We start from the raw sequence: 15370 nt of genomic DNA on the forward strand, positions 1-15370 counted from the left end.
TAGGATAATTATCGCAGGCTAACGTGGAATTTTATCGCTGAGATAGCGTGCTATCAGCAACGCTTATCTCAAAAGCGATAAAATTCCTCGCGCTAACAGTCAAAAGTGAGATTATCGCTGGAAATCCATCAATAATCTCACACATTTTGGCGTTAGCTTGCTGATAAGGCAGGGCATACTTAGCCATTATATCCACCTTACATTGGATATAATGGCTAAGTCAGGGTGAAAGCAGGCGTAAGGAAAGTAGCGTTAACTGTAGTTAGCGCTACTTTTCTTATCGCTATGCCTTTTAGCGATTCCCTTGATAATTGGAGAAATGTCGCTTAGCGACATTTCTCTAGTTATTTTGGGACGGAACGCCCACTTTGCATCTCATTAGAGATGCAAAGCTGGGCGTTATGGGAAAGGGAGCTAAAGCAAGGAATCACGCGTTAGCATGACCTTGATGATTAAGCAATTACATTATCGCTGCTTTTCATCCGAAAACGGACGCTAAAGCAGTGATAATTTTTCATCGCCAGCTTGCTGATATGCCCCAGAGTGCTTCATTTATAATAGAATGGCGCAGCGTGGTGCCACAAGCAATTAATCAATGGAGGCGATGCTCTCCTGCTATGTGTGCTGCGGGATCGCTTCTCGGCCTTTTGGCTCCGATCAAGTGTAGTTCACTTGGTGGTCCCTAGAGGGAGATCGGTCAGCTGGGATGTAATCATTGCACTTTGTATGGCAATGAAACTCTCGAGCACGATGAAGGAAAGGTGACGGTAACGTCAACGTTTTTTAGTAGCTGGACTGTTGGACTGCTGGGCGGCTCACTGTGAAGTGGGCTGACTGTCAGACTGGCTGGATGGTGATTTTTTACGAAGGTCGGTGGGTTTGGCTGGACTGCTGTGCAGGTCAGCCAGGACTCACGGCCAGGCTGACGACCTCGGTGGAACGGCGGGCCCGAACGGCATGGCTGGAAGGCTAAGTCGACCCCCTGTCTGGCAAACCCCTCCTAGGTCCGACGAGCGCAAGGCTGACCGGCTAATGGCTGACTGCGGGTTGGTTCCCCGCAGTTCGGCTGGGCTGGTTGGCTGCTGGAGGGAGGGCAGATTTGGATAGACCGGGGAGGCTGAAAAGAAAAGCAATGCCTAGTACCCCCTGGGCTAGTACGCCGAGCGAGTTGGCCGGGACGGGAGGCTAGGCTGGCCGGTGTGGCAGACTGGCTCGACCGGCCAACTGAGGGCAAGACGGGTAGATCCTCGAAAAAAAAAAAAAATGTGTGCTGCAGGATACAGTTCACATAGAAAGAGGAAAGAAATTAGGAGAAATAAAGATATTTCTCTTTGTTGTGCTTCCCTAACATCACCCCTCTTAAATCTAAGAATGCTTCAACTTCCATGGGTGTAGCGTGGGAACACCCACAGCAACACCCATGGAACGCCCCTTTCACCGGGAGTAATGCGTGAAAGAGGCCATGAAAAGCCACGTGTGGCCTTGTAAATAAGCCGTGGCACATTGCGCCAAAAGTGCCGCTCCGGTGGCACACAAATGTTGGTAGGGCCTCATAAATGAGGCCCGTAGTGTGAGTAAATTCCCTAGTCCTACAGTTAATGCACGTTTAATAATAAGGTCAAAATTGTCAGACCATATTGAGTGCTAAATGCAGGTTATGTCATGCATCCCTTATGAAGTTGCGACATATCTGTAGTAAAGGATGGGCTACATTGTGCTGCAACAACAGTTAAAAGTCACTCATAACCGGATTGAAACCATGGAAATGTCACACACAAGCGATCTGAAATCATGGCAGCTATGGCCAGAGACGTGAGTAAAAGAATAGGATCTGGTGTTGTAAAATCCCTTTCCATCCAGATCTTCTGTGTTCATTAGAAGTAGTCATGGCACACAATGAACCTTACAGAACTTCCTATGTTTACTTTTAACATGTATTTAATCTATTCTAGTGGTTAGGAAAAAAAGGATTTCTTAATTTAATTTACCATCATTGGAGGTTTATATGGATAAACCTTACAAAAATTATTTAGGAATTGATCATCACTGCCACGCGCAGTGCAAGTGACACTACAATTACGATGCAATGATTAGACTATTCAAACAGACATAATTGCTTTCTGAAAAACGCGCACTTACTGTATGTGTTTCCTAAGAATGTTACATCGGTGACTGAATATTTAAGAATTGATATAATTTCACAGTGCTGATACAGCATGAAGCTATTGTATGTGTAAAATACGGAAAATCCATATTGAGTAATTTGTAAATGGAATAGAAATGCGTCGTTGTGCAAAGGATTATGGGTATGCATACGTTCAGCTCAAATCCCGCTGGCTTGCCCCCATCGCGTCCCCCTAAGGGAGGAGTCTCGTGCTACAGCTCACATTCAGGACGGAACGAGCAGTCTAAACTGGCGCGCACCTGTTCTTCCCATGTTTCTTTGCGCAATTATCTACATACGATCGCCCATGGAATTTCTTTTTCATTCTGATATAAAGAGAGAATCGTTTTATCATTCTATGTTTATAAATCCCACTGAACTTTTTTCCACTATACTATGTGTTATCAACTGGAACAGATTATTGTCTCGCCTCAACATTGTTAGATGTTATGACTTTTTTAGCGTAGTATCCTTGTTCTGTGTTAGCTACAGGGGTGAGGCTATGTGCACCCAAACATTGTAATGTTGTTGGGTGCCTGGCTATCTGTAGCTTTCCCCCCAAAGACTCGCAGGAAACGTTCTGCAGGTTGGAAGAACCTTTATTGTACCTTAGGATCACTTTCCGAGAGAGCGCCGGGCAACACGCTCCGATCGCGTCTCTCACTCGCGCGCTATTGCTCGCGCATGCGCAGTAGCGTCCAATGGCCGCTACGCACATCCCCGTCACCACGTAGTGCGCGCGTCCACTAGACCGCGACACTACAAACATGAGCTTTGTTTTCTAGTATTGGGCTTTTAGTGGCTGTATTATTTAGACAGAGCACCCAATAGGCCAAAGGCGGGCGCTTTGCTCCGCGGCCTATTGGTGTACACAGAGTGATAATTGAAAGCTTATGGCTGTCTGTGGCGCGCGCGTGCACCATTGGCCGCTGCTTCCCAACGCGATTGCTTTCGGTTGCGCGATCGCTTTACTTGTGGCTTTGCTTTCAGTTTTGCGATCACTGTACTTGTGGCTTTGCCGCTGCAATACAGTTTGTTGCTTAATTGGGAGGAATGTGTGGCTAATCTTTACACGGTTACAAGGTAAAATAAATGAAGGCGGTTACAAGGCAAAGTAAATGAAAATGCGCTGCGAATATTTACTTGGTTTCAAGGTAAAAAAAATGAAAAATACGCGGCAAATATTTACGCGGTTACAAGGTAAACAATGCGTGCCTAATAATTGAACTATACTTCTCTTTTTCTAATGTCGCATCAGGCTTACTGAAATAATTGACTTATCTGCTTAGCTACAAAACAAGGACTCGGGGCTAAGTCATACTTTCTGACTGGACTGAAAACGTGTGATTTTGGATAGAGTTCTTTCTCTTTCCGTTACCCGATTTCCTTAATCTAAAATGGCGCTTGCTTACAAATAGAGTTATAGACATATAGACAGAAATACACAGAGCTAGACCTAGGTACAGGAAAACAGACGTACACACATATAGAAAAGGAGATTAACAAGCAAAGAGATATACAGAAACAGAGGCACATACACAAAGCTAGAAACTGAGACAGATAGACAAAGAGAAACAGAGGCAGAGATAAAGACAGAAACTTATAAACACTAAAAGGCACTTATAGAGTTTGATACATACACGCAAATACAGTGTACACATAGGTGGACACATATAGCGGAGCATGACGGGCACAGAGGAGCATATACAAAGAAAGAGACACACAGATAGAATGAGAAAGAGATAGAAACGCACAAACTAAGAGAAAGATGAATACACCATGAGAGAAGAAACAGACAGTAAAACAAATACATCTTCTGGCTTTGCTTTCAGTTTTGCGATCACTTTACCTGTGGCTTTGCGGCTGCAATACAGTTTGTTGCTTAATTGGGAGGAATGCGTGGCTAATCTTTACACGGTTACAAGGTAAAATAGCGGTTACAAGGCAAACTAAATGAAAATGCGCTGCAAATATTTACTTCATTACAAAGTAAAATAAATGAAGGTGGTTACAAGGTAAAAAAATGAAAATGCGCAGCAAATATTTACGCGGTTAATAGGTAAACAATGCGTGCCTAATAATTGCACTTTACATCTCTTTTTCTAATGTCGCGTCATGCTTACTGAAATGATTGACTGTATCTGCTTAGCTACAAAACAAGGACTCGTTGGGGCTAAGTCATATTTTCTGACTGGACTGAAAACATGTGATTTTGGATAGAGTTCTTTCTCTTTCCGTTACCCGATTCCCTCAAGTTGTGTGTGGTTGTGTGTGTGTGTGTGGTTGTGTGGGTGGCAGTGTGTGTGTGGTTGTGTGTGAGTGTGGTTGGGTGGTTGGATGTGGTTGTGTGTGGTTGTGTGTGTTGTGTTTCTGGTTGTGTGTGGTTGTGTGTGTGGGTGTGTGTGTGGGTGTGTGGTTGTGTGTGTGTGGTTGCGTGTGTGTGGTTGTGTGTGTTTGTGTGTAGTTGTGTGTGTTTGTGTGGTTGTGTGTGTGTGTGTGGTTGTATGTGTTGTGTGTGTGGTTGTGTGTGAGTGTGGTTGGGTGGTTGGATGTGGTTGTGTGTGTTGTGTTTCTGGTTGTGTGTGGTTGTGTGTGTGGGTGTGTGGTTGTGTGGGTGTGGTTGTGTGTGTGTGGTTGTGCGTGTGTGTTTGTGTGTTTGGTTGTGTGTGTTTGTGTGGTTGTGTGTGTGTGTGTGGTTGTATGTGTTGTTGTGTGTGTGGTTGTGTGTGTGTGGTTGTGTGGTTGTGTGTGTGGTTGTGGTTGTGTGTGTGGTTGTGTGTGTGTGGTGTTTGTGTGGTTGTGTGTGGTTGTATGTGGTTGTGTGTGGTTGTGTGTGCATGGTTGTGTGTGGTTGTGTGTGTGTTGTGTTTGTGGTTGTGTGTGTATGTATGTGTGTGTGTGTGGTTGTGTGTATGTGGTTGAGTGTGTGGTTGTGTATGTGTGATTATGTGTGTGGTTGAGTGTGTGTGTGTGTGTGGTTGTATGTTTGGTTGTATGTTTGTTTGTGTGTGTGGTTGTGTGTGAGGTTGTGTGTGGTTGTGGTTGTGTGTGTGGTTGTGATGGTTATGTGTGTGGTTGTGGTGGTTGTGTCTGTGGTTGTGTGTGTGGTTGTGGGTGTGGGTGTGTTGTGTGTGTGGTTGTGTGTGTGGTTGTGTGTGTGTGTGGTTGTGTGTGTGGTTGTGGTTGTGTGTGTGGGTGTGGTTGTGTGTGGGTGGTTGGCTGTGGTTGTGTGATTACACATCACATAATGACACTGTATTCAATACAACATAAATACACTCCACATACCACTCAGTACTACATAATTTCAAGTCACATAATTACTCTCTACTTAATGCAAGATAAATACACTCCACACAATACCACTCTGTGCCACATAATAACACAACACATAATTACACTGTATTCAATGCAAATAAATACACACCTTTCACTCAAGTTCGTGCTATATAAAAAAAACACAAAAAAAACAATTGCAATGCAATTGGTCTCACAATACTGAATCTTTGAGCTGCTATTGGTGTTGCATTATTATTAGCAATGCTAACAGCTCAAACTTTAATAATGCGAGAACTATTGCATTGAAAATGCTTGTTGAGATTATTGCAGCTGCACCTGAGTACTTCACAGGTCTTTAAAAGACCACTTACATGCTAACGAGGCTCTATTTATTTTTTCACCCCTTCATCTCCACATGGCAAAGGCCACAATGTTCTGCTGCGTTGATATTTCTTTTTCTATGCAGCGCAGGAGAAAAGAAGTTTGTTTATTCCTATTCACCTTTCCTGACCCCTGCAGCTGCTTATCACATCAGGCTGTGACACAAAGTTTGACTAATGGAGTAGGTAAGAGAATGTGTTACTATATGTTTTTCTTTTTAAAATATGCACAGCCCCAGCAGGATACATACTTCGTGTGTGCTTCATTTAAACAACTGCTATCATTATCATGGCCGATGCAGGACAACATGACAATACAAAATGCCCAGAAAACACTGGTGATAAATGATCCTGTTGGAGAGCAATCATTTGTCTGTTAGTAGTTTTTAAATGCAGAGGAACTGTATTTTATGTGGAAGCTCAGTGGGTTACTGCCTTTGTCACAGAGATCCTTTTGTTACTTGCAGTTCAGAAGTTACAATCCAAACATAGGACAGTGACCAATGAACTGTCATCAAAGAGCTGCATACAAACATGAATGCTATAGTTAGAACTTCGCTTTCTTTTTTGTGTGATATAGTTAGAACTTCCCCAGTCTTTCATTATTCTAATGTTGCTAAAATGAGTATGTTTGGGCAGATATACATTTTTATCAGTAAAGCTGACCCCCATTTAATACTCTTTAAATCCTAAGGTTGTGTTTCCCCAGACCAAACCCTCTTAAAATATCCGGCCCACCAGTATGGATGACATGTGATTCATACACCTTGTAATCCTCATTGGCTTATGTGACATTCCCTGTACACTGATTTATATACTTGTATGACTCATTGTCTCTGTATAATGTGTGCGTGGTGTAAAGTACTGACACACACTACACTGATATGAGTAGCGCTGTACAACAAATGAAATGCATATGAGAGAGGGGCTACGTAAATATGAGGGGCACTGTTGGAGGGTGGCAGTGAGGGAATCCGAGGAGGAGGTCAATAGGTGGGGGGGCTATGGAGCGATGAGGGGCACTGGTGGAGGGTGGCAGTGAGGGAATCCGAGGAAAAGGTCATGGGGTGGAGGGGGAAGCTAGGCAGAGATGAGGGGCACTGCTAGTGGGTGGCAATTAGGGAGTCTGAGGAGGAGGTCACGAGGGGGATGGGCTACAGAGAGATATGGGGCACTAGTGGAGGGTGGCAGTGAGGGAATCCGAGGAGGAGGTCATGAGGGGGAAGGGCTATGGGGAGATGAGGGGCACTTGTGGAGTGTGGCAGTGAGAGAATCCAAGGAGGAGGTCAATAGGGGCGTCCATGGAGGGATGAGGGGCACTGTTGGAAGGTGGTAGTAAAGGTTACTTACGGAGAAAAGGGTTATTGGTGCGGCGCCAAAAAAGACTTTCGCATCAGCGCTGAAGCCGGCCCTGTCATGGCCTTTCTGTTTTTGTTTAATTAGCAGTCGGGTCATAAGGGCTACTGTCGAACTTACTTTAAAGTGCGTGCTAATTATATTTACTGCTATATTCAATGTTTTAAGTTTGAAGGTGATTTTACTAATGTTTTTACTGGGAAATATGAAAGTGGAGCCCGATGGTGCCTGATATGGGGTTGGGGCCCAAGGTCAGCTGTGAGATAAGGTGCACTGGAGAGGAGTAGTGGATAATCAAGCCTGTAAGGGAGTGCGCTGCAGAGTCAGGGGTTAAGTGAAGGAAGTAATGAGGGATTCTCCCTGAAGACTCGCTATGAGGGAGCCTGAGTAGTGTCACTTGCCTGATACTCCCACCTCAGAAAACTCCTCTTCCCATCAAAGGAACATTACATGGAAAAAACACTTTTTGAGAGTGATAATATTTAGAAAGAGATTTGGAAAAGAGTGCGTTTTACTGGGCCTTGTAAGACTAAGAAGAGATAAAGGAGGACCCTGAAGCAGGCCTGCCTAGACATATATGCGACAAATCGAGCCCGCAGTGGCCCACCCAAAAGCACCCTTGGCCCACCTAGATAAAAATTCCTGGAGCCGGGCCTGGTGGTATACTACATGTCTGCTCTTGTTGAGATTTCCCTAGCCTTTGTATCAAAAAGGCTCGATTTTATTAAAGACACGCGGGACAGTTCATAAACATAGAAGTAGGACTACAGTTTTCATTAACCATGGACATAAAAGGAGGACTAATTGACAGTTGTCAGAGACATAGAAAAAGGACTACATTGACAGACACAGATGAAGAATGAAAACTTTCCTAGCTAATGAGAAGGAAAGTTTTGATTCTATTAAGGACCAGGAGACGAGGATTATGCATTTCTTCCTTCACTTTATTTGCATATCAGTTTTAAAGATCATTAAACAAAAAAACAGTACAACATTACAGGCTACACATCCCATGAACCCTTGGGGGGTAGTCTCCATGGTAACTATAGTGCAATCAATTCAATTCAATAATAGCTTTATTTCCGCCAGTTTTACCATAAAAGCACAGATAAAATAAATTTCATTTTCTTAAAAATAAATATAAAAGAGCCAAATGCGTACAATTATAGAAAATTTAATAAAAACATTGCCAGCTAAGGCCTAAAATATAAAAAAAATACAGTCCAGTCCATGGTAGCAGCTACGTGGTGGGAGGTTCTCTTCATATGTGTCACTATAACGGTCGAAAATAGTGAATAATAAAAACGATTATAAAGTGCATGTGCCAAATATACAAACAATTCACCAGGCAAGATTTAATAAATCAAAGTTTTAACTACTCTGGTATAAACGTTCAAATATCAAAGGCATCAATCCTGTGTAGCGGTACATTCCCATTAATAACAAATAGATTAAGCCATAACAGTAATTCCAGATTAAACAGTTAATACCTTTGGAGTAGCAAAGGGTAGATCAACGACATTCAATTCATTTTTCTTCTTGTATTACTATTCATTTTACTGAGTTGGCTTTAGGAGTACTCTACGAGTACACCACATAGAGAATAGAAAGCCTGCTACTGAATAAACTATGGGGAGGCTAGTGTCGTTTTTCAGTGTCCTGTAGGCCTCAGAACAGCGCCTAGTTCCCAAGTTTCTGCAGATCTGGACCAGCCACCGTATTCTTGCTTTCAGATACCCGGGGCAACAGAAAAACACATGATGGACTGATTCTGTGTTACAGTCACAAGCCGGACACCCCTGGGATTGAGAGCCCGTCCATTTATTTGTAAAGGAGCGGAGTGGCAGCACCCCATGTTTAAACTGGAGGTAAAGCTTCCTGGCTCCTGCCGGCATGATGTCGTTCAATGCCGGCTCCAGGCTATACAGGTCCTTGGTCTCTAAAAAAGCTGCAGTTAACTTGCCTACTAGGGGATTACTCTGGCGTTGTGCCCGTTTGTGCTCCCAGTAACAGTCCTTTAGTTCCTTCCTCCACACTATGGCACATACCTCTTCTGGGTTATCTCAGAGATTGCCCCGTCCCATAGTCATTAAGGTATGGCGAACGTGGGCGAGCCAGGGTAGTCTCCTTGTCCCTGATAAACTCATCACCTCTGTGAGTTCATCCCTATGATCGGCAAGTTCTGGGGTAACCCATTGACGCCGCCAAAATAAAATCGGTCTAAGGTTGAATTCTTCAGCAATAGCCCTTACCCCAAGGTCCAAACGGAGCGGTACAAGTGGGGAGCTCCTGGGGAGACCAAACAGTTGCCTGAGAAAGGTGTTTCTATCTTCGTGAGGCTGTCAGGACAGCAATGACCGCACATCTCTGCACCATACCATGCCGCTCCCCTGGCTTGAACCTTGTGTATTTCAATTGCTGGGCTCACAGGTTTGTGACTGGATTTATGAAAAACCTTCGCTAGGCCCCTTGCTGTTTGTGCTAATTTCAGAGTAGATTTTTTGATTTGGGCCCCCCAATTCATTGTTTCTGTGATAGTTCTGCCGAGATAGTCAAAAGCGGATACTCTCTCAAGGGGTTTGCCATTAAGGGATGGATTTGATCCGGAACTTTTGGCTGAGTTAAACACCATAAATTTCGTTTTTTGGAGGTTAATCTCAAGCCCTCTTTCTTTACAAAAGGCATCAAATCTATTAAGTACCTTCTGTATCCCCATGGGAGATTTTGATAGCAATAAAGTGTCATCGACGAACATCATAGCGGGAATTTTACATGTTGCCAGCTTAGGGACGTCCAAATCTTTCTCAATGAGTAAAAAATCAACTAACCCGTTTATGAACAGGCTAAAAAGGGTTGGGGCGAAGACACATCCCTGACGAACACCTCTTCCTATGTGAATGGGGGGCGTGAGTTTACCTTCCTTGCCATACCTTATTTGGGCATAATTACCTTCATGCAGCCGCCTCAAGATCTGGCATAGGTATGCTGGAACCCCCAACTCACAGAGAACCGCCCACAGCTTGTCTCTTCGGACCAGATCCAACGCTGATTTCAAGTCTACAAATACTAGGTAGAGGCTGCCACCCTCCACACACTCGATCTTCCAATATAGTATCTGTAGCCTGAGGGTCTGATCCAGTGTAGTCATTTTTTCTCTGAACCCTGCCTAGAGGGGACGGAGTATCTTGTGCTCTTCCATCCAACTCTGCAGCTGAGACAACTCTCGCGCAAAAATCTTTTGGCTTATGTCTATGAGGCTTCTGGGCCTATAGTTTGTAGGTAACAACGGAGAACCCTTTTTATAGATTGGAATAATTTCAGCTCCGGCCCAACTAGCGGGGATCTGCATACCTTGGATAACAGCATTAAATAAAACCCAAAGGTAGGGTGCCCAAATTGATGGTTCACTGCGGAATTGATCCCCAGGGATCTTATCCTGTCCTGGCGCCTTACCTGGTGCTATTTTGTTCAAGGCACTCATTATCTCTTTAAGTGTTATGGTCGGGATAACGTCGCTGGTCCTGGGGGTGGTCATGGGTGCAGTCTGGCAGTCAACCAGTACTGCGCCATCCACTGTCTCAGTCTTCGTGTAGAGGGACTCAAAGTGGACCCTCCACACTTCTGCCAAGTTTGGTTCGATCGGTGATTTTACCTCAGAAATGCCTGAGTTGACCACCTTCCAAAAGGTCCTCGTATCATGGGAGCTCAGGGAACGTCTCAGAGTGTCCCACTTGTCACTTTCCCAGCCTTTTTTAGCTTCCCCAATGCTTAAATGATAGGCCGCTCTATTTGATTTAGTTAAAGGACGGTCATTGGCCTTGATGGCTAAAATCAAGGCTGATTTAGCCTTTCGGCATTGGGCATTGTACGAGGTGTGCGGCGTTTTCCTATTTGGCCCGATAGTTTTCAAGGAGAAGGAGTAATCGTCCAGAGTTGACGTTAGCCTACTATGGTTCAGGGCTACTATCTGTGGGTCAATTGTAATTCCATTAGCAGAGACAGATTTGGTTGCAGTTAAGAGGGCAGGGATAATAGCTTCATACAGGGACCCTAGCCTTTCTTGTGTCTGGTATAAGTCAGCCCACCTGACCTTCCTCCTACAAGAGGCGAGAGAGAGCCTAGCGTCAGCTGGGTCCTGTGACCCTGGGTCACTCAGAGGTTTTAACTCGTGTAGCTCCAGTACAAGGGCATTATGGTCACTGTTAAGCCGCTTCTTGACCTTGAAATCAAATACTCTATGCCAGGATTTTAAATCGACTAGGATGTAATCTAGTAGAGAGCCTCGCCCGTTTCTGTTAAAGGTAAGATTGCTCGGGGAATCCGACTTTGTTCGTCCGTTACATGCCCTTAGTGAGTGATTTAGGACAAGGGAGTTCATCGGTATCACCAGAGGGGACCAAACTTTAACTAAAGGGCTAGTGAACTCTGGGATGGCCCAATACTGATCTTCTTAACAGGGGCCATACTTATAGATGCCTTCTAATGGCTCAAATTGACAGTTAAAATCCCCTCCTATAATCACCATATATTCTTAAGGCATGGTGGCTAGAAAGGAAGTTAATTCTTCAAGAGTTTTTGACTCCTGGCCACATCTAACTGGTCTTAAATACACATTGATGAGTTCAATAGTAATCTTTGGCGGGAAGTGGAGGAGGACACACAAGATGTCATTTGAACACGTTTCTATCTTATTGGCTGTGCAGTCGGGGTGGACACCTACCCATGTGCATAATCCACCTGAGGGCCTCCCTTTGCCACATGATACTGCAGGAATGCCAAAAGTAGCATAACCCAGTTTTGAGACTTCCTCTCTTGCCCACGTCTCCTGGAACATACAGATATTAAATTGGTCAATAAAGTGACCCCAATCTGGGATATCTATCTTAGAGTTTAGACCGAATGTCTGACAAAATATCGACAGAAAGAAAATCGACCTACAAAAATATCGATACATAAATATCGAAGTCAAGAATATCAAAGTCCTACCTACATAAAGGTAAGTACAAAAATATTGGAAACAATATATCGTTGTCAAAAATATCGATGTTAAAAATATAATTTTTTTAAATGTTAAAAATAATAATGTTAAAATAAGTAAATAATACATATAATTAAAAAAATTATAGATATAAATATTAAAACATATTTAAAAAATAATAACTAATACATATAATGTTAAAATTAATTAAACATCTACATTTAAATTAATATATATACTTACTCCACATATTGCAACCTTAGGGAAAGCGTTGGATAGTGTCAGAGTAAAAATTACTATTCCCACTCCAGTGAGTGCAACAGTAAGGAAAGCGTTGGATAGCGTAGGGGTAAAAATTACTATTCCCACTCCAGAGAGTGCAACAGTAGGGAAAGCGTTGGATAGCTTAGGGGTAAAAATTGCTATTCCAACTCCAGAGAGTGCAACAGTAGGGAAAGAGTTGGATAGCTTAGGGATAAAATTGCTATTCCAACTCCAGAGAGTGCAACAGTAGGGAAAGCGCAGGATAGAGTAGGGGTTAATTTAACATACTTCTTAATTAAATATTTTTTTATAAAAATATAACATATTAATAATTAATTTACAAAAACAATTATTAATAAATACCAATACATTAAAATTAATATTTAATTAAATAACATTAAATTACATCCCACACTATTCCCCCTTTAACACACAACACACTACACATGCAAAAAAACACAATTAATTTAATTATCAATTAATCAATAAATAACAATTAATAAGTTAATTATAATTAATATAATTATAAACCAACTAATTAATAAATATTAATAACCTATTAATAATTAATCACCAATTAGTTATGAACAAACAATACATTAATTAACAATCACAATAAATAAAAAATATTAATAAATTAAGTATAATGAATATAATTAACTAATTAATAAAAATGTATTACCAATTAATAATTAATTAATAATAAATACCAATAAATAAAAACAATCTCATTAATTAATTTAATTTAATTACTTCCCACCCTATTCCCCTATAAACCCACAACCCACTACACATAAAGAATCAAATAATTAATTTAATTATCAATTAATCACTTAATAAATGTAATCACCAAGTATTTATTTATTAACAATACATTAATTAACAATAACAATAAATAAAAAGTAATATTAAATTAATTATAATTAATATAATTAACTAATTAATAAAAATGAATTACCAATTAATAATTAATCAACCATTAATTAATAAACAATACCAATTAATAAAAACATATTAATTAATTACTTATAATTAAATTAGTTCCCACCCTATTTCCCTATAAACCCACAACCCGCTCTAATACTAAAACGCAAAATTTGCTTTAACAAAATTACTAATTTCTAAACATTTATTTTAAAATTTATGAAAATACATGAAAAAAAGTTGAACATACATATAAAATACATACTAAAATACATAACACTAAATTATTTTCGATATTATTGACAACTACATTTTTGCTTACGATATTACTTACTTCGATATTACTTCGATATTTAAAAAAACAATATTACTTACCTTGGGGTCGATATTCTGGTCAACGATATTCTTGACTTCGATATTCTGTCCTTACGATATTAAAAACTTGATATTAATGTAGGTCGATATTTAAAAATCGATATTTTGACTGACCACTGTTTAGACCAGCTACATTCCAGGATAGGACTTGCAGCTTTGGTGGCTCCGGGGTATTAATTTTAGCAACGGCTTCAGTGGTGGGTGAAGGCGAGGACCCGCAAAGCCGAAGAGCAGCTTTCTTGACAGTTCCACTACTAGCTGAGGGAACTGAATGCTGATTTTGGCCGTGTTGCGTCCCTCTTTTTTTCCTGGGGAGCCGCTCATGCTTCCACTGGTTTTTCCTTCCCCTGTAGTTGCACATTTCCCTAGATCCACCTCGGATATAACAGTTCCCGCCTGGCTCTCGCCCCGTAGATCACCGGGTCCTGTGCCCTTGGGCTCAAGTCAATCTACTACTTCTAAGCCATAAAATCTGTTTGATGTAGGGATATTGTAAATTGGCTGCCTGGGTTGATAATGATCTAGGGTAACTTACGATTCATTGTTATATGTTGCTTGTTGTGATTTGTTTTTACAAACGCGAATACCTTAAATACCTGTAATTTACGTGTGCAGGGGAACAAGATGAACATTGCATTATTCTGCCCCAGGGAGGCGTTGCATGGGGGGGAGCATGGGTGTTCCCACTCAACCATACATGGATTTTGGTGCATTCCCAGATTTGCCAACACTGGTAAACGTAGGAAGACGTCAGAATGCTACGCCTCCCAGGGAACCCGTAACAAGGAGAAATATCACCTTGGATTTCCTTTTTCTATGTGTATTGCGTTATGCAGCAACCATAGAAAGAGGAAAACGCCTCCGAGGATTGTTTTTGTGCAGGAAGGTGTCCCTTCTTGTACAAAAACAATCCTGTCTGAAATGCAGGAACCCTTGGACCATGACGCAAGAGTGCCTGCGTTGGCGCTAGGCAGCCAAAAGGGCTCCAGCGCAAGGAAAGGACAGGAATGTGTTGCATTATGTTAAATACATTGCCCTTTCAAGCAGCGCAGAAAGGTGGCTTGCTGAGCTGGGCGAAAGCTTTATAAATATGCCCCAGTGTGCCTGCACAAGGGGGAGCAGAAATTCCCCACATCCTTGTAAATATGGAGCCTTTCTGCCTTCCCCCTTTCACGCAGCGTAGTAACTTTGGGGCATATTTATATGCAATGTCACGCAGTGCAGCAAGTCATCTTGCTGTGCTGCACTGCGAGACAAGGAAAGGGCAGGAATGTGCATCCCTGCCTTTTCCCCTGTGCTGGCGCCCTTTCTCTTATAAATCTGAGAATGCGTGGGATCACCCAAGCAACACACAGAAACGCCTCCCTGGCGCAGAGTAATGCAATGCAGTAATTTGCGCTGCTCAGAGGCGCAAATAGAGCCATTTTTTGGGAGGGGGGCTAATAAAAATTTGGGGGGTACTAAATTGTCCAGCAATAGGCAGAGTAGAGATGCAGGGGGCTCCAAGAAGGGGTGAAAAACAACAAAGCTTCATTAACAAGTAAATGGTCTTTTAAAAACCTGTGAGGTACTCAAAAACTGTCTGTCTCAAAAGCTGTCTTAGCCCGGTTGACCCACAACAGGGGGGCGGGGGGGTTTGAAGCCCTTTGA

The sequence above is a fragment of the Triturus cristatus genome, chromosome 4_2, assembly GCF_964204655.1.
Source record: "Triturus cristatus chromosome 4_2, aTriCri1.1, whole genome shotgun sequence".
In the NCBI taxonomy this organism is placed as follows: Eukaryota; Metazoa; Chordata; class Amphibia; order Caudata; family Salamandridae; genus Triturus; species Triturus cristatus.